General features: G+C 36.1%; 1 protein-coding gene across 1 annotated transcript in view; it reads right to left on the bottom strand.

Annotated features, from left to right (window-relative positions):
* CORO1B (coronin 1B) overlaps positions 1-21,179 on the bottom strand; it is a 626,540-nt gene that overhangs the window by 530,288 nt on the left and 75,073 nt on the right. The gene's annotated exons all lie outside the window — the stretch shown is intronic.

The raw sequence follows: 21,179 nt of genomic DNA, 5'->3' as shown, positions 1-21,179 counted from the left end.
CTCAATTTTGTGTTTTTGTCCTACCAGAAATTTGTGAGCTATGTTAGCATTCATGCTCTGTCCTCTATATGGGAAATGTGCTGCAGTTCAATGACTATAACTAATGGAATGGAAGGCAAAGGGAGCTGGACCTAAACACTACCTTTACTAGTAACAAGAAACAACAATGCCTGCCCAGAAAACCAGGTAAGTAAACAGATGCAAGGTGTTGGATGGTAACTTAATGAAAAATAAAATAAAATAAAATGAACAAAGCAGTAAGTTTTATAACACTAGTGCCTAATTACTCCGTAAAGCTGTGGCTGGAGAACAATACTATCACCCCAACCACCCTACTGTCTAACAGATGTTCATGAAGGTGGCAGTAAAATTCACAGATACTTCAGACCACCAAACAAGAAGTAATAAAAGCAAAGCAGGATGAGATTAAACAAAACAACCAAAGGCCAATTGGAAGCGATTATAAAACAGCAAAAAATGAGCACGAAAACATTCACACCACCTGCAGGCTCGGATTCTCAAAACTGGAATGAAGCATGGTTACCACCTTCTCCATTAAGGTGCATGGTTTCTGATGAATGTCCAAGGGAGTGAAGATGAGAAAAAAAATTAAACCAAATGAAATGGCAGACATTTCTGGTCAACTCATTGTAAAACTGGGGTCCCATACAGACTGATTATCATTTGCTGTATTCATTCTCTGATTACCCATTTAATCCAATACAGGACCACGGGGAACCAGAGCCTATTTTCAGCACTCTGTGGTACCAAAGCAGATAAGCTTGCCCTGAATGATTCTCCAACCCACTGCAGGATGCTCCCAATCCACTCACCCACCCACCCACAGCTACATCACCAACTCACTTATAGCGTGCCCTTTGGATACAGAAGTAAAATACAGCACTGGGCAAAATCCCACGGGGACACAGGGAGGACAAGCAGACACCTCACAGAAGGCACCCCAGCTGAAAACCAAGCACTGCGAAGCAGCAAAACTAGCTCTGTTTCCACAAGGAATTGTAAAAACTGGTAGGTATTACTGCAACCACAAGGAAAACATGGAGCTGTGTAACACCCGGTGAGCTCAATTCCACTGGAGAAATAACTGAAGGCATCATAACCCCCAGAAAGTGAAGTGACTGAACTGGAGGAGGAGCTAGAACTGTAAAGGGTCATCATCACTGAAGTTAGACCCCCTCCCCTACAATGACTCCAAGTTTTTGTTTCAAAAAGATTGCATCTTGAGGGTGATACATGAGAGAGAAGTAAAGCAGATAACAGGAAACCACTTCAAGTCCTGAAGTACAGAGCCTACAATGCCAAGGAGAAATGCCCATGATTAATCACACTAGTGAGGAAAAGGAAGTGATACAGCCTGGTTACATGAACAATGGGGTGATGAACCTTCAAACAACTAAAAACACTTGTGTAGATCTCTTGGCATGACTGCCCCCTTAAGCAACAAAATCAGTTTTGGGGGAATAAAGGTTGCAAGCTAGCAGTGCAATTTCTTGTAAAATTATCTTAAATGCTTAAAGGATGCAGTGAATGACAATACACTTACCTACTGCCACTTTTTAAGAAATGTATTGCTTAGTTGGTAAGCCAACACTGCGTCTAAATAACATAAGAAAATACTTGCAACTACAGTTAAAGTTAATTGCATCTTTACTTTTAAAAGAACAATACAAAAAGTGTCTCCAGTTAAACACATGCACATACATAAGCATATGCATGGTAGTACTAACATATGACATTTCTTCCTATTTCCAAAACAAGCCTGGGAGGTAGTTATGCAAAACATTCAAATGCTTTAACCAAAAAAGTTAAACATTTATATACAGACGTACATAGAGAGAATAATTCCTGGATGTTGCTCTCAATGCTAATAAAACACTAAACACATATTACTACTATTTTTTGATGGCACAGAGGTGCAGCCATTTGTGCTGTTGCCTCACAGCAGGAGGTTCTCTGGTTCGATTTGCAGCTGAGATGCCCTCTGTGTGGAGTCTGAATGTCCCCCCTGTGTTAGTATGGGTTTCCTCCAACGTTACAAAGACATGAATCTGGAGCGTTTCTTCCCGGATGTCTGCTGAAAACTGTCTCATTACAAGTCGGACTTTCTTGGTAAACAAATGTTAAATAAAATAAGTAACCAAGTCAACATTTAAATACAAGTTTTCAGTAATTCTGTTCTGCTACTTAGCACAGAACCACTGCTCACTGACAATTATTTACATCATTTACTCTCATGCCGGGACACATTTCTTAACTTTCTTGGAAAACTGAACTTTTCCACTGCCTAAAACAAACCATACCTCATATATTGTTTGCATTTATCATCGTAAGTTGTCCGTATAGCCATTTCTTTTATTTACAAAACTGTTACTTCTCAGTTCTGTTTGTATAATTTGGGCACTAAACCAGGCCATCATTTGCAGGACTGGCCTTTGGTCAACTGGAGCCCTTGGCAAAAGGTCTCCACAGCAGCTCTCCCAACACCACCCTGTGCCCCCATCCTGGTCTACCTACACCATCCAGGTTACTGGGATAGTGTCCCTGCTAGAGCGGCAGCCTAGGTGGCCGCCTAGTTGCCCTATGTCTAAGTCCGGCTATGACCTTCAGACATCACTCTTTCTCAGGGTTCATTCTTGGTAATCATTAGTAATCAATCAGTTTTGCACTGTGTCCCGTGGTATCCATACGTTTGGGGAACAGCCCTCAGTATCCTTCCTGCTCTGGATATGGATCTAGTCATGCAACCTTCTTTAAATAGAACTCCAGTCATCCTTCTGGGCAAACAGCACTGATGGCCCATCCCTCTACAAATGCACTGGTCATCTGGCCTCTCATCCAAGTTCAGTCACTGAAGCAGACAGATTGTGAATTATGTAGAATCTCTCTTGCTATGTGTCATGCCAGTTCCTTGAAATCATTTTTCCTGCCTCAGTATAATTTCTTCTAGAGCCATGTTCCAGCACATAGCAGCCAACAGTAACATTTTTATTTGGTCACTCATATTCTGCTGCATGGCAGTACTTGTGAGTTGGCACCTATTTTTATCAACTGCAGATAAAAGTCTTCAGGTTTTGAGTTTAGAACAATATTACCATTTTTTGCCAGTGGCTACATGAAACATATTTAAACATGCAAAAAAAAAAAAGAAAGGAAATTTGTCTTTTGCTGTAAAATCTGCTAACTAGGATGCCTGGATTTAATGGCTTTCTTAATGTTTGCACAAACCTTTATAGTATCATCTATGGCTGGATTATGGACAACAGGCATAAAATGTCAGGCGTAAACTGTGGACCATTATCAATGTGAATCTGTTAAGGCAAACCATGTCTTGCAAACACTGTTAACGATCTTATAACAAGTGATACAGTCCAGAAAACTAACCTTTGGACATCTGCAATGTGTGGCAACAGCAGTTAGAAACAAAATCTACGAATGGTCATGCAAAGTTAGTGAGAATATGATGCCATGGCACTCACAAGCAATAGTACACTAAAACATTTGGCATCCTGTGGAAGTTCTTGCTAAATGTTCTTAAGTTTCATGCCTATGTAGCTACCATATGAAGCTAAAGAGTTTATGTTTACAATTCCTAGAGGTCTTTTATTGATACTAGCACAGTGGTGCATAGCTTAGAAGGAGCAATCTTTAATTCACCCCGGGGATCACCTCTGTGGCGCTGCTCGACAGGGGCACAGGAAAATAATTTTCTTGGATGGCGAAAGCCAGGGTACCTTTTTGGCTAGGCTTATATAGGCCCTTGGGCCAATAGCCTAGTACCTACCTATGAACCTAGATGTGCACACAGCTGGTCTTTTCTAGATACAAATGCAGTATACAGCGAGTTGTGCTCCATAAACTATCCTTTTGCCAACAATGTCATACACATTGGGTAACATTGGATCAAATTTGGTATATCTTTTTTGATAAGGGGATTTGTCACTGGTACTTAAGCTATCACACAACACAAACATCCAATATATTAATGGTGCTTGGGTCTACTAGATATGGTAACCATCACAAAATAGCTATTACCATAATGTTCCATGCCCTTATGTTTATATTACAAATGTTTTCCTAGGAACAGTGCTTGTTGCTGTGGGCAAGCTGCTCTCACAGATGACACCCAGATTTAAAATAAATATATACACAGTAAGGCTGACAACCAGTTATGAATGCGAATCTCTAAGCACATACACAATGGTGAAAGTTCTTCACCTTCCAAATCAGGATAAGGGCTTGCATAATTCTCTCAGATGTTGTCAAAGGTACTGAAGCGAATGAATGGATTTCTCTGTTCCATCTGGGAAGACATGCAATAAAATTATAAAATGTCATTTCCATAAATGAGGCACTGAATGCCAGTCTAACTAGCTGCAGAAGGCAAAGTCACCATTTAATTTGCAGTGACAACACGCATGCGGCTGTCCATTTTTCATCATTTTCATTCTATAACACTTAAGGCTGATACAGAACCATCAAGAAATTTGAGCCATTTGTAATAATTCACAGTTTCCAAGTATGACATTGTTTATATTATGTCTGGATGCCTGAGTGGCTTTTGCACAGCCTCCATCTTGTCTAGTGACTTAAGTTGCCCATCAATCTTGTCTAGTGACTTAAGTTGCCCATTCTTATTAAATTACATGCTCATAAACAGGAATTTCTTTCTTTGCAAAATTCTTCTGTATTAGTAAGATCAAAACCCAAACTCTTTTAGCATGTGTAAGACTTGTAATCACCCTTGTCCATCAATGTGATATCTTAGAGGCAACCCTACAGGTTGGGTATTCCCTTTACTACCTGGTCTACTTCCCCCTGTCAACTGGTTAAAGAATAAGGTCACTTCAGAAACAAGAAGGCTGTACTGGAGTAATTGTGTATAAATAAACAATACCTTTTTAGGAGAGTTTGCCACTTTCCTCCTGTAGATAAGCTTGTGTTAGGACAATCTTTGCAAAAAAAAAAAAAAGTCACCCTCGTCAGTAATGCAATAATGTCCTCTATCTACGGTAACCAATACAAACAGTACACAATAACTATGGTAATTTTTTAAAATATTTATCTGGATATCTACACCTGCTGACCACTCGGACAACTTTTTCAACATCCATTTAACTCTTAATCATGGATGAGCTGAAGACAGCACAGAAAGCTTCTCCCATAAGTCATTTGCTGAAAAAAATAATGAAGGATATATATTTATGGTTTGAATACAGATGATCGTGTTTTAGTCTCAAGGCAGACGGATACAATTTGTGTACTGAAAAGTTATGTGGAATTGTCTTCATTTTATAAACATAAAAAGGGGAGTCTCTAAACAAAAATGGGAGGTTATCTATGACAATCACGGACAGTTTGGAAACCGATATTAGCATGGAAAAGCTACAAAGGATGTGTACAAAAATGACTAGACTGGACAGTGCACCAGGTGACGATGTCCTTAGGGTTATTAATTTTGTAAGGGATTACCTATCTCACAGTAGCAGGTCATTTCACACCTCCTAAAAGAGCAATTTAAGGGGTGGAACACAGACCGGGAAGGCTTGTTTCAGTCATGCAAGTTTTATACAGAAAAAGGATGAGAAAAGTAACATTAGGAACTGGTGGCCCTTAGTTTTAAGTAATACCAATTATAATCTGTTTAAGAATGGATTACTTTAAATGAGAAAAATTACTCCTTAGGCTATGAATTTGCTAAGTTTACTGCTACGGATAAGAAAATTGTGGATCACTCTGTATGAGAAGGAAGAAACACTGGATATGGTACATCCAAAGCCTACAACAGTGTAGTCACAGATGTCATTCAGGATGCCAATAGGGAATATGGATTTTGAAGTGGCTTGCTGATTTTTTTTAAGTAGTGTACATTTTTCTTTTAGGGGTTATTCCTTTGGTGCTTGCATAGGCGAGGAGACAGATTACAACTGTTAGTGCAGTGGAAAAGGGCCGCCCCATGTGTATGACATTAGTTGTCAACGAATATGGCTTTAAGTAATATACATACGCAAACACATATCCCTTGATATGTTGTTAAAAAGGTTTGTTTGATATCCAGCTTACTGGATTTGGTTTCTACATAACTTAAGAAGCTGGGTTTACAACATAAAGAGAAAAAAATAACAAGACGCAGTCAAATAACATGGGGGGTGGACCTACACATTTAAAGAAGGCAGTATTTTCCATTTTACAGATTACTTTTGGAGTTACTGCTACTAAAACAATAAATAGTGCTTAGGAGTATATAAGATAAGATGAGAAAGGTTTGAAGATTTATTGTATGTTTTTACAGCTCTATATTGAATGATCGAACTTTCAAAAGTTTGACTGTCATATGGTCGACTCTGTATGATTGAAATTTGAAAGTTCTAACGTTTTAACAGAGAGCTCCGTACAGTGCGGAATGGGAAGATTTCCCTTTTCTGCACTGTAGTGTGATCTTGGAGTTGGTATATTTAAAGAGCGGGGGTGCAGGGGTGCTTGCCCCCCTGCTTAAAACGTTCAGGTAGGTTATTTGTGTAGAAAAAACAAAAGCACAGGATGCAACACAGCAGAATATCCAATTTATTGTAAGTAAGCGCGTTCTGGGGTTCACCTCTTCATCAGACTTGGATAAAAGCACTTACTTACAATAAACTGGACATTCTGCTGTGTTACAGCCAGTGCTTTTGTTTTTTCTGATTGCTCTTTTTCGTTCTGGTTGTTTTATTGCCTGAGACCACAACTTTTTGGTTTTCAGGTTATTTGTGTAGTTTGTTTTTTTTTTTTAATTAGATTTTCGAACTTTCAATCATATGGTGTCGACCATATGACACTCGAACTTTCTGAAAGTTCGATTATCTAATATAGGTCCTGTTTTTACTGAATGTGTAAAAGTAAGCTTAACAAATTATGTTCCATTAGGGAAGGAATCTTTGACATGCCAGATGAGGCAGAAAATATTCTTTTCTTTTTTCCGGGGCTCCTTTATGAACCCTATTAAATGAGCTATTTTGTAAGACTCTTAAAGATCAAGGATTCAAGGGTTTAATTAATCCTGTAGTCCATTATGCTTAGTTATTTGTTTTACATTTTGAAGTTGTTACACAAGTCACAGAAATTGAAACATTTTTAGGTTTCCTACGATGGAAGCATGAGGATAACTGAAAATATTATGGGTAGTAAAGACACAACATTAATTAACATTTCTATTTATATGAACTCGGAAAGATTAGGCTGTGTTGGTTGTGGGGTAATGAGAGATAATGTCCCAAATGTGACTCCGATGACTTGGATTTGATTAGCAGTTCAGGTGCTATAGGACCTGGTAGAGTAGGTGAAGTGAGTAGTCAATGCTCACCCATCAGAGGGAGACAGAGGCAGTCTGATGTCTGCAATGCAGAAGTATAGCAGAGAGACAAGAGTGTTCTCCTGCCTGCAGCATTGATTAAGTATGCATGTATGGCTGAGAGAAAGCAAGGGGAAGGTACTGCAAACACTGAGTAAACAAAAAGCATTGTGAATTTGCTTTAAATGTTTTAGGAAGCGACACAAATAGTACAGTTGTTCTTCTTTCGGCTTTTCCCGGTTAGGGGTCGCCACAGCGGAACTCCGGTCCACTAAGAATTGTCAGTAGATTTTTACAGTGCCGAGGTGCCAGCCCGACACCCAACCTTCAACAAAGGCACGCCCATTCACGCATGTCTATCGAACGCCACAGCTCATAAAAATAAATAAATAAATAAATAAACAAAAACAATGTGCCTGTAAAATCTAACAGTTACCAACCAGTTGGTAAGCAACCTGTACCTGAAGATGGAACAAAAAATGTGGACAGGCTGTGTCCTTAGCTTCAAAAAGTGTAGAATCTGCTGTTTGTCAATGTACTTTTAACAGACATAATACATGTTCTGTTTACATTAATTGAAAGGAATTGTGAGGGTTGTTTGATTGTGTTCTAACATATGATGAAATAATTTGGTAGGACATTTGCTCATTTCAAAGAGTTACGAAAAATGTTGCCAGATGCAGTGACAGAGAGATACAGCTCTAATTCTCTGAACAAGACTCCACTGGGTAAGACTATAGAAAAGAGTTAGTACACAAGTGGGTAAGGCTCACAGTTAAGGATGTTCTGCACAAAATAACATCTGTTAAAGTACCGAGAAAAGTCAGTGCAGCGACTGAAGAGGAGGAGCCCGTAGTTACAAGAAGGGAAACAATTGTAGAAAACTCAGAAGGAAGCAAACAAGCCCAATAAACAGCAAAGGATTTGGAAACAGCCTTAAAATAGAATAACAGACGAGTACAAAACCAGGACTAATGCTAGAATAAAGAATAAGTATAAACAGACAACAGCTACAGACAGAAATCCTACCACTGTCAGCACCCCAGAGCAAACAGCAATACATCCATAAAATGCCCTTTCTATCGGAGATGTTAGGTGAAGGACAGAAATCAGTAATTTGTTTTTGTAGGAAGTGATGCTACAACCTCCATTCCTCTGCCAAGCTACAGATGAGAGTAATGCTGACCTAGCTGTTTCCCCACACAGTCCTTCCTAATGTTAAAAAAGCCCAGTTGGAAGATATCACTCTTAAGGTTAGGGAAAACACAGCAAGAACTGAAAGGAAGACTACTGATCATAAAGCAGTCTCCATTTGTACCCATATTTTGAACAACCAATAAGCCAATTACTGGTGCCAAACCCTCCTGAATGGAGCTGTACAATAGTCATAACTTAGGTGAACATTTAGGCATGGATAAAATAAATTACAGAATTTCAGCTAGGTTTTACTGGACAGTAATTACAAAGGAAATCTGAAATTTCTTTGTGGGTAACTCAGACTTCTAGAAGATAGTAAGCAAACACAGGGTTCAGGAACCCTCAGATACCCTTACTTATAAACGGAACTCCCATATGAGTGCATAGCTGCGGCCATCTTAGGTCCCCTTCAGAAGTGATGCAAAGATAGCTAGTACATAGTAGTAATCACAGATTATACAAACAATATTCCCAGCAGCTGTCCCCCTAGAAAGAGTAGAAGGTAAGGTTATATCAAAACAACTGGTGCTACTATTTTCATAGTCAGAATCAGGAAGAAATGCTTATGGACAAAAGTGCACCATTCATGTTCAGAGTAATACATGAAGCATGGCAGCTCTTTAAGGTGAAGCAGCCGAGAACCTCTGCTCATCACCCTCGCAGACAAGTTAATGGAATGCTTTAGCAAAACCTTTTGTTTCCGGATTTCTTCAGAGCTAGATCCAGCACTAAGTAGTCTAGGACCCAGTGATTGTGCAGGGAGTACTGTCCAGAGCTTCCACATACTTGTGAATTAATAAAAGAAAACATTAAACATTTCTTCAGCATCTTTTCCTTTAAGAAGACACATGCACTTGCACTCTACATCCATTGTGTGTCTTTAACAGGATGCACTCGCCAACACAGATATAATGTGAACATTCTCCAGCACTATCTGCACTTGACAGAAATGCATTACTAAGGGTTTTGCATCCAGGAAGAAAGAGGTCATTGTTTCCCTCTACTCTTCCCTCACCAGGCCAATCATAGAGCACAATGCCCCATCTGGCTTGCACCTCACCAGACACCTGTAACAACTGGAGAGTCCGCAAAAGTACCTCACAAAGAGGATCCTAGGCCTTAAACACTTGTCCTATATGGACAGACTCAAAAAACTCCAACTATTCTCGGTCTCGTATCGCCTACTTAGAGGCAATCTCTGCTTGACTTACAAAGCCATGTCTGACCCAGCTCTGTTAGAAATGCTACATCTAAAGAAATCCCAATCCCTCCACACCACACACTCCAGAGACCTCAACCTCATTACCACAATTAACAGAACATGTTGGAGGGACAGGTTCATAACCCAGAGACTGCCCATGCTATGGAATAGACTTCCCATACATGTCAAACAGAGCAGCTTACTGGCCCTCTTCAAGAGAAATCTTGAGGTGTGGATGGGAAACAGAAAATTCACCCCAGGGATAACTCCAGTGGCTCTACTCAATAGAGGCACTGGGAACTAAGGTCGGGTGGCACTATGCCAGGGTAATTATATGGCTAGGCTTGTACAGACCCCAGAGCCATTAGCATAGCACATACCTATGAACAGAATTTAGCTTGCAGCTGTGCCATTCTGCTTTCATAAGTTTAAAGCTGTGTGTGAAATTTAACTTGGCAGCCATTCCATTCTTTCCTGGAATTAAACTTGCCAGTCCAAGTTTAAGGTGGGTATGGGTGTGTAAAATGCTCTACTGAAGGATAGCAGGCTAGTCAATTAACTTAATCAGGCTCAAAACTTGTATCTTGGTTAAACAAGACAAGAGCCTGAATCCTCTACACCAACTATCAGATTGCTAAAGGAATTCTGAGTTTCAGTGCATTTTCAAGGAATTGAGAGTTTTAAGGGAAGTGAAGTTTACTGCTATTCATGCAAAGTCTGTTTTTAACGTGCAACTGTTTTGTTTAGCAAATGGCAGTCAGCGTTTGTGCCTTAGCATTTGAAAGCACTGTTAATAAGCACAACAGGTAGAATATGTGCTTTTGGTGCAGAAGCTGCGGGTTCCACTCTCACTCTACGTGGATAGATTGCTGATACTGCGGGGCACTTTAAGAGAGGATGGGGATGTTGCACTCCTGAGTGCGTTGTCCTTTCGATGAGTAGTAACTATGAACTTGCTGTCGGTTTACCAGCCATTCCTGTTGCACTACTACCAGCTTACTATTTTTTTTTATTTTTTAATGTAGCATAGGCAACTGATTCTTTAAGGTCAGCAAGCACTGAATTTGTAGCTGAAATACTAAAATGTAAAAGTTGCAGCAAACTCTCATTAGTTACAGATCTTTTTAATGTGGAATTATTCAGATGGCTTTTATTTCTGCAGAGACCGTGCATATTGGCTGATACTGGTAGACTGTAATGACAGAAGATTCAGTGGCTTTGTACAGCTGAAATGCTCTGAAATGAGTAGTTTTGTCGTTACTGGTTCATACATTTTGTTTCATAGCTATTTATTTTATTTATTTATTTTATTTTACATTTGTTGACCGGGCTAGTCCAGCTGGATATATGTCCATTTTCAGTGGAGGCCCGGGGAGAAAAGCTCCACAAATTACAACAACATAAAAGGTCAAGACAAAGACAATAGCAGTATAATTTGGTACATAAGTTTTAACAATTATAGTACAAGCCTAAGATTATATATTTTATATTTCAGTAGGAAAAAGGAAAAATTTATCTAAGAATAGATGAATAAGACTAATACATTTGTATTAGAAATGGTGTAGTACAAATCTTTATAACATATTACAAAATTAGATACACCTAGTAATTTATGATAAGAGATACTGAGGTCTCACAAAAACCTAAGAAAGAAAAACACTAGAGATCAATAGAGTATAGAAGAACAGCAAACAAGGATGGATTAAATCACATTCTAACGGTGGTGCTGTATTATACAAGGAACATAATTCAATACAATTTAATACAATCGGGAAGGTGAATCAAAAAACACATGCATGTATGCATGGTCCTAAAAATGTGTGATGTTTAAAAACAGCCCAAAAATAAACAATCTTCCACTGTCCAGATGCATTTTCTTCGAATGCGAGTTTCAAAGGGCAGAGAAGTTTACTGTTCATGCTAAGTCTGTTTTTATTGTGAGACTGTATTCTTTGTTGAGCAAATGGCTATTGTTTGTGCTATAAAATTTGAGATAAAAGTCAAGTTAAATCCAAATATTTGTAATCACTGACATAAAGAAGAAAATAGTACGCACACTGACAGGGATCGAACATTGTTTATGGTAACTGGGGAGAAATAAAAAAAGCAGCGAAGGTACTGGAGAACATAAACAAAAGGCTTTAATAACATGAAGTGCTTTTCATCCAGTACAGTGACTGGACTTCATCAAACAAATAACATAAACAGTGCATATCCTTTTATACTTAGTTAAAACCATGTGATTAACAAATCACGTAAATTAATCAGTTAAAAAATGTCAGTTGGTCATTGTTAAATACTAAAAAAACCACACCATAAGACACCAAACTGAAAAAAACATAGGATCCAAACCAAAGACCACACTGAGGCACAATAAACTTAACGCTTTCATCCACTTTAATAACGTGAACTTCATCAGAAACCATGAAAAATCACCTACCCCTCCTTTAAATACTTAATTACAGGAAATGATGTAACAAATGTTATGATAAAAATTCTTAGTATAAACTACAATAGAATTTAAAATGATGAATAATACAACTAATGATAAAAAAATGTATATATATATATATATATATATATATATATATATATGAAGGAGTTTTTACATATGAGTCTGTGTTATCTGTACATAAGAAAACATTTTATGTTAATGACTTCATTTAGCCCTGGGAATACATCAGCTCCAAAAAGAAGCTGCCACAAAGCCTCTTTTTGTTCCAATTTGTTATTTGTGTCACCTGTAAATATTCCCTTTTCTACATAATCTAAAACAAAAAATTCAAATTTCTTAAAATCTGTGCAGGAAAGTGCATGTCTAGCTAAAGAATTGTTTTTATCTTTTTTCTTTATAGCTAAGACATGCTCATAAATCCTACGTTTTAAAACTCTTTTGGTTTTCCCAATGTAATAATTTTTACATGTGGAGCAGATGGCTATATACACTACATTCTTACTATGACAATTAAAATATTTATTAGCCCAAAACGTCTGTCCCAAATGTTCCATTGTGACGAAAGATGAATTGCTAATGAACCTACATTGTTTGCAGTCTTTACATGCAAACGTTCCCTTTTTATTGCAACCCATCCTATCATTATGTTTATCTGACTTATTAGATGTTTCTAACATCTGCTTCATATTTGTCACCTTCTTGTATGTAAACTTTGGTGATGGACCCAAAGATGTGATCAAATCCTTATTCCCAAGGATGATTCTCCAATTCTTCTCTATGATCTCTTTTATAAACCATATTTCATTCACTATTGGTAAAGGAAATGCAGTTTGAAATTCTTGTGTGTTCTTGTTTCCACTATTACTTAAAATTACTGGGGCTCCCACCACTTTGTCATTAGAGATTAAAATTGGTTTGGCTACCCCATCTCTTAAAATGGAAACCTCATTTTCTATTGCCTCTAACCATCCTCTGTCATAACCCCTTTGAATGAACAACTGTCTAAGAAAAATGAGCTCATCCAAAAAGATGTTGCCCTCAGAAGTTAACCTACTCAATCTAATCATTTGCCCCTTGATGGCTTTTTTTGGAGCTGATGTATTCCCAGGGCTAAATGAGGTCATTAACATAAAGTGTTTTCTTATGTACAGATAACACAGACTCATATGTAAAAACTCCTTCATATATATACATATACATTTTTTTATCATTAATTGTATTATTCATCATTTTAAATTCTATTGTAGTTGTTTATAGTAAGAATTTTTATCATAACATTTGTTACATAATTTCCTGTAATTAAGTATTTAAAGGAGGGGTAGGTGATTTTTCAAGGTTTCTGATGAAGTTAACGTTATTAAAGTGGATGAAAGCGCTAAGTTTATTGTGCCTCAGTGTGGTCTTTGGTTTGGATCCTACGTTTTTTTCAGTTCGTTAAATACTAAATACTACTAAGCAGCCTTAGATATATATACCTAAACATGCACTTATGTAACAGTGTTGAATCTTTAAACAACGAACATTTACAACAATTTCTTACTGTAAAATTATATACACAAGGAAATATATAAATATAAACATAAATAGATAAATGCTGAAATTCAAAATACATTCATAAATCATTCCTATATATATATATATATATATATATATATATATATATATATATAAATTCATATATATGTAACCAAATCATGCCTACTTAATTAATTATAGTGCAAACACATACTTTTTCACTATTCTATAATTGTTAAAATCACTTAAAATAATCTACATTAGACTTCATTTTATGCATTAAAACAAATTACTAAATCTAAAAACAAGTACTATAACAAGTTACTAAATCAAGGGCAAGTATTACAAAGCTAGAAAAATTCCACACACACAACAGGACATGTCACTAAGTTAAATAACCATCATCTATTTAAACTCCTCAATTTCAAAAAACAGGAGATAGAACAAGTATCATTCAAACCTGGGTAATGGTAAGAATTTAGTCTAAATTGCCACAAAAGTTCAAGTTTTTCTAACAGCCAATTACTAGGACCACCCCTTAATTGGTGTACAACTTGATATATTATCCTAAAATTGAAACTATGTGAAGGGTAGTTAGTGATATGTCTAGCTAAAGCATTTTCGATTTTGTTTTTCTTCATAGCATATAAATGTTCGTAAACACGTTCTTTAAATTTTCTCTCAGTCTTCCCTACTTAGTAAACTGGGCAGCTGGAACACTGGGCTAAATAAACCACCATTTTGGTATTGCAATTACCTTTTCTTTATAGAATATGTGGTTCCTTCTAAAGAAAATTTCTGGCCAGTGGCTATGAATCTGCAAATATTGCAAGACTCACACTTGTACATACCCAGATTATTGACTTCCATGGGAATTGGTTTCTCTAATAGTTGTTTTAAGTTATTTCCTTTCCTAAAGATTATTTTTGGGGTGGACCCCCCTTTATCCATAATAGACTTATCATTAGTTAAAAAACTCCAGTTTTTTTTCATGACTATATTTCTAATCTCTACTGCATCAAGACTGTAAGTCACAATAAAACTAATGTTATATTTACTAACATTAGTTGAGGCTACATCCAAAGTAGTTCTAAGCCATCTGTATTAACATTATAAATATCTTCTCTAAATGGATCTGTTATAGTTAATAATTCATCTGGTAAACCTAAAATTGGTTTATAAATACCTACTGAACGTTTCTGTGTAACTTCAGTTAAAAAGTCCTGAACAAGTGGTTCAGGATAACCTCTCATAAGGAACATTTGCATAAGAAGGTCACATTCAGCCTGATAGTTGCGATCCTTGGTGACCATCCTGGCTGCTCGGACAAACTGACCTTTAGTAACCGAGCATTTTTGACTGAGTGGATGTAGACTTGAAAAATGGAGGAACGTATTAGAATACATTTCTTTCCTATATATCAGGGCTGTGTAACAACCCAAATTTACATCTTTTTTCAATAATACATCCAAATAGGAAATACTCTCCACCCCAAAATTGCTAGTGAAAGTTAAGAAATCAACACTTTCATTGAATTCCTGCAAAATGGCCCTAGCTCTATGTTCATCTCCATCTAGTAAGATAAAAATATCATCTAAAAAACGGGTATAGTAAGAACAATGTTGAATAAATTCTTCATTAGTGAAAATGTAAAGATGTTCCCACTGGGCTAAAACCATATTTGCAAAGCTTGCACCACATGGTGAGCCCATAGTTACACCAATGCATTGCAAGTAAATCTCATTTTCAAAACAAAAGAAATTATTAGATAAAATGTTAAGCAATTCTTCGACCACTCTCAATTCAGTGACAGGAGCACTATACCTTTGCATTCTGGCTAAAACAAGTTCAATTCCTTCTTCATGTGGTATAGAGGAATATAAGTCGCAAACATCCACAGTTAAAAAATTACACCCAGGTTTAAATTCAGTTAGGGAAATGTCTGATAAAAAAGACCATGAGTCACGACAAATGTGTTTTTTTGGCTAACATATTTCTTCAAAATATTATCTGCCAATTTAGCACCTGCATAAGTAGCAGAATATCTTGCATCTACTAATGCCCTCATAGGTGTATCTAGTAAACTTTTGTATTTTTGGTAGACCAAAAATTCTCGGTAAACGAGGAAAAAGTATGTGTTTGCACTATAATTAATTAAATATACATGATACGGTTACATATACATGAATTTATATATATATATATATATATATATATATATATATATATATATATATAGGAATGATTTATGAATGTATTTTAAATTTCAGCATTTACCTATTTATATATTTCCTTATGTATATAATTTTACAGTAAGAAATTGTTATAAATGTTCATTGTTTAAAGATTCAACACTGTTACATAAGTACGTTTTCAGGTATATATCTAAGACTGCTTAGTAGTATTCAGTATTTAACAATGACCAACTGACATTTTTTAATTGATTAATTTACGTGATTTGTTAATCACATGGTTTTAACCAAGTATAAAAAGATATGTAGTGTTTTTGTTATTTGTCTGATGAAGTTCAGTCACTGTACTGGACAAAAAGTGCTTCACGTTGTTAAAGCCTTTTGTTTACGTTCTCCAGTACCTTCATTGTTTTTTTAGTGTTTATCAGTTTGTGTTTCTATGGCGTCTGGAGTTGATCATAGTTTGGAGGAGGAATCTGTACAACCGACACCAGATGAAAGTGGCAATATGACTATTTTAATTAATTTAATAACAAAACATCTGGATGATTTAGCAGCCCGTGTTGAGTCTCTGACAAGCTCCGCTTGTTTCTACACAGATTTTACCTACAGCTTCTAACCAACATTTACCTCTGAATGAGAACAATAATTTGAACATTCATTTTCAAGTAAACAATGCCCCCCAGAATTCAACCTGTACAGGGCGATTTAGCAGTGAACTCAGAATGGAACCAGTGGTAATTCGGGGACAAACTGGGGGAGAAATTATCGTTCATTCAACACCTTAACAACTTTGAAATATTTCCACAGGGCTTATAGGTGTTCCGGACATTCAGGACTGGCTAAGAGATTTTCCCGTCCTTGTGTTGGATGGCTTACAGCATAGTTCCATGGCATCGGCAAGTGGAGGTGAAAATTTATTAGTGTCACAATTGAAATCGCTTGATCATAAATTGTTAGAACACAAAAAACTTCAGTTAGAAATACCTTACTTTACAGAATGTAGTAAGCTTAATATTGTTCCAAAAGGTTTAAGATCTTGGCAGTACCCCCACAAGGTTGCAAACGGGTTTCCCATTTCATATGGAATTGATGGAACCTTTTAATAAAAAAAGGCATTGAACTAATGAATATGATGTGTAAGCATTATCAACTAGAGGTCAATAGTCTCTCAGGGGAAGTAGAACAACTGAGTAATGATATCAGAAGGCATGTTAACTACCCTAGATATCATTATGATTACAACAGAATTTTCTCGAGTATTAGTCAACAATTAGACAAATTGAAAACTACCAAAATAAAAAAAAACTTGAAAGGGATCAGGGTGAATACTGCCGAGGGACTGCATATCCAAATCCACCTCTTTCGCAAATTTGGGATCGGACTGGACCACAACAAACTAGTTCATCAAATCAGAATCCATCTTTTGGATCCACTGACGTGAAAGGAACGTCACCTCAACCATCTAGCAGTACCCGGGATGTAGAAAGGACGCCAATGACTAACATGTAGCGAATAGTGGGAGACAAACAAATACAAATAAAACTTCATATTCTGAGGCACTACAAGTCACTCGACAACATTTTCACCAGCAGAGAGCGAACAACCAAAATCCCACAAAAGGAAATCCGCAGAAACCCTACAATACGAGGGGGAAGGCGAAATTCAAAAGGTAATACAACAAACTGTTTCTAATAGTCAAGACCAGTGTAAAATTGTAACGAATTCGAACGGAGACTTTAAAATATACAACTTTTCTAATTATGAACTTGCTGGTGAATTAGTTGATTTATTATCTAAGGGACTGACACTTATCCCAAGTTTCTCATCTGACTTGACTAAAAACATTTGAAGTCCAAAAGTGTCTATCAGAAAACTTAATTTAGGAACTTTATTTAACAGACACGAACATTTACATGATAATTTGTATGTCCCTAGCACCTTTAACCCACCCACCCATCCGGTGTTGAATGTTTTTGAACAGATTTGTGAATTAGACTTTAGGACTGTTTTAAATGGGAACAGGAATAAGTTGAGAAGGGATTTGTATAACATTTCTAATTATGAACAACAATTATTATTTGATTTTTGAAAACAACCTTTGAGAATGATGAAACCGGATAAGGGAGGAGGTTTGGTGCTAATGGAATCATTCGATTATTCCATGAGAATGAAAGCGATTTTAGGTGGTGACACTAATGAAAAAGTTAGTCTTAACGAACTGAATATTGCTTATAACAGAATTAATACATACCTTAAAGATTTGTTTATCGAGACAATAGCTGACCGTAGTACACTGAATTATATGACTAACCTTTTTCCTCGTTTACCGAGAATTTTTGGTCTACCAAAAATACATAAAAATTTTCTGGATTCACCTATGACAGCATTAGTAGATGCAAGATATTCTGCTACTTATGCAAGTGCTAAATTGGTAGATAATATTTTGAAGAAACACATTAGCCAAGAAAAAAACATTTGTCGTGACTCATGGTCTTTTTTATCAGACATTTCCCTAATTTAATTTAAACCTGGGTGTAATCTTTTAATTGTGCATGTTTGCGACTTATATTCTTCTATACTACATGAAGAAGGAATTTAACTTGTTTTAGCCAGAATGCGAAGGTATAGTGCTCCCGTCACTGAGTTGAGAGTGGTCGAAGAATTGCTTAACATTATTTTATCTAATAACTTCTTTTGTTTTGAAAATGAGATTTACTTGCAATGCATTGGTGTAACTATGGGCTCACCATGTGGTGCAAGCTTTGCAAATATGGTTTTAGCTCAGTGGGAACATCTTTACATTTTCACTAATGAAGAATTTATGCAACATTGTTCTTACTATACCCGTTTTTTTAGATGATATTCTCATCTTACTAGATGGAGATGAGCATAGAGCTAGGGCCATTGTGCAGGAATTCAAAGAAAGTATTGATTTCTTAACTTTCACTAGCAATTTTTGGGTGGAGAGTATTTCCTATTTGGATGTATTATTGAAAAAAAGATGTAAATTTGGGTTGTTACACAGCCCTGATTTATAGGAAAGAAACATATTCTAATACGTTCCTCCATTTTTCAAGTCTACATCCACTCAGTCAAAAACACTCTGTTATTAAAGGTCAGTTTGTCCGAGCAGCTAGGATGGTCACCAAGGATTGCGACTATCAAACTGAATGTGATGATCGTACGCAAATGTTCCTTATGAGAGGTTATCCTGAACCACTTGTTCAGGACTTACTGAAGTTACACAGAAATGTTCAGTAGGTATTTATAAACCAATTTTAGGTTTACCAGATGAATTATTAACTATAACAGATCCATTTAGAGAAGATATTTATAATGTTAATACGGATGGCTTAGTAACTACTTTGGATGTAGCCTCAACTAATGTTAGTAAATATAACATTAGTTTTATTGCGACTTACAGTCTTGATGCAGTAGAGATTAGAAATACTGTCATGAAAAACTGGAGTTTTTTAACTAATGATGTCTATTATGAATAAAGTGGGGTCCACTCCGAAAATAATCTTTAGGAAAGGAAATAACTTAAAACAACTATTAGAGAAACCGATTCCCATGGAAGTCAGTAATCAGGGTGTGTGCAAGTGTGAGTCTTGCAATATTTGTAGATTTATAGCCACTGGCCAGAAATTTTCTTTAGAAGGAACCACATATTCTATAAAGAAAAGTTTTAATTGTAATACCAAAATAGTGGTTTATTTAGCCCAGTGTTCCAGCTGCCCAGTTTACTATGTAGGGAAGACTGAGAGAAAATTTAAAGAATGTGTTTACGAACATTTATATGCTATGAAGAAAAACAAAATCGAAAATGCTTTAGCTAGACATATCACTAACTACCCTTCACATAGTTTCAATTTTAGGAGAATAGATCAAGTTGTACACCAATTAAGGGATGGTCCTAGTAATTGGTTGTTAGAAAAACTTGAACTTTTGTGGCAATTTAGACTAAATTCTTACCATTACCCAGGTTTGAATGATACTTGTTCTATCTCCTGTTTTTTTAACTTGAGGAGTTTAAATAGATGATGGTTAACTTAGTGACACGTCCTGTTGTATGTGTGGAATTTTTCTAGGTTTTTAATACTTGCCCTTGATTTAGTAACTTGTTATAGTACTTGTTTTTAGATTAGTAATTTGTTTTAATGCATGAAATGAAGTCTAATATAGATTTTAAGTGATTTTAACAATTATAGAATAGTGAAAATGTATGTGTTTGCACTATAATTAATTAAATATGATTTAGTTACATATATAGGATTTATATATATATATATATATATATATATATATATATATATATATATATATACGGGAACACTTCACATAATCGAATTACTGAAATCTCGAATGTCATATGGTCGAGACCATATGCTCGAGATTTCAGTAAATCGAAGATGTGTAGTGTGTAAAAATAAGAGTTTACTTACCTTAATACATTGCGTGCACACAGAGGCAAGGATTCTTGTGTACACGTAATGTTTTTTTTTTTTTTTTTTTGCAGTGTTGACAGGAAATGAGAAATCTCCCATTTTGCGCTTCCACATACAGCGCAAGATGGGAGATTTCCCATTTCCCCACTGTAGCGCAATCTTGGAGTTGGTATATTTAAATAAGGGGGTGGGGGGGCACATCCCCCCACATGGGGGGTGCAGGGGGGGAAAGCAAAGTTTGTGTTTTTTTTTTTTTTTGTTTCGCTTCAGAAGTTCGAGTTTATGACACTCGATCTTTTGCTTACGGTTATTTGCAGTTCGAGATTTTGTAAATTCGAGCTTCTGAAGTGAATCCATATATACACACATATATATATATATATATATATATATATATATATGAATGATTTATGAATGTATTTTGAATTTCAGCATTTACCTATTTATGTTTATATATTTCCTTATGTATATAAGTTTACAGTAAGAAATTGTTGTAAATGTTCGTTGTTTAAAGATTCAACACTGTTACACAAGTACGTTTTCAGGTATATATCTTTAAGGCTGCTTAGTAGTATTTAACAATGACCAACGGACATTTTTTAACTGATTAATTTACGTGATTTGTTAATCACATGGTTTTAACTAAGTATAAAAGGATAAGTAGTGTTTATGTTATTTGTCTGATGATGTCCAGTCATTGTACTGGACGAAAAGTGCTTCACGTTATTAAAGCCTTTTGTTTATGTTCTCCAGTACCTTCGTTGTTTTTTTAGTGTTTATATTCGTTGTTTTTACCAACTGGGAAGAAATAGCCAAGTAATGG

Source organism: Protopterus annectens, chromosome 9.part0 (assembly GCF_019279795.1).
Source record: "Protopterus annectens isolate FY-2018-M chromosome 9.part0, PAN1.0, whole genome shotgun sequence".
Taxonomy (NCBI): domain Eukaryota; kingdom Metazoa; phylum Chordata; order Ceratodontiformes; family Protopteridae; genus Protopterus; species Protopterus annectens.
This window is presented reverse-complemented; position numbering and strand designations above follow the sequence as displayed.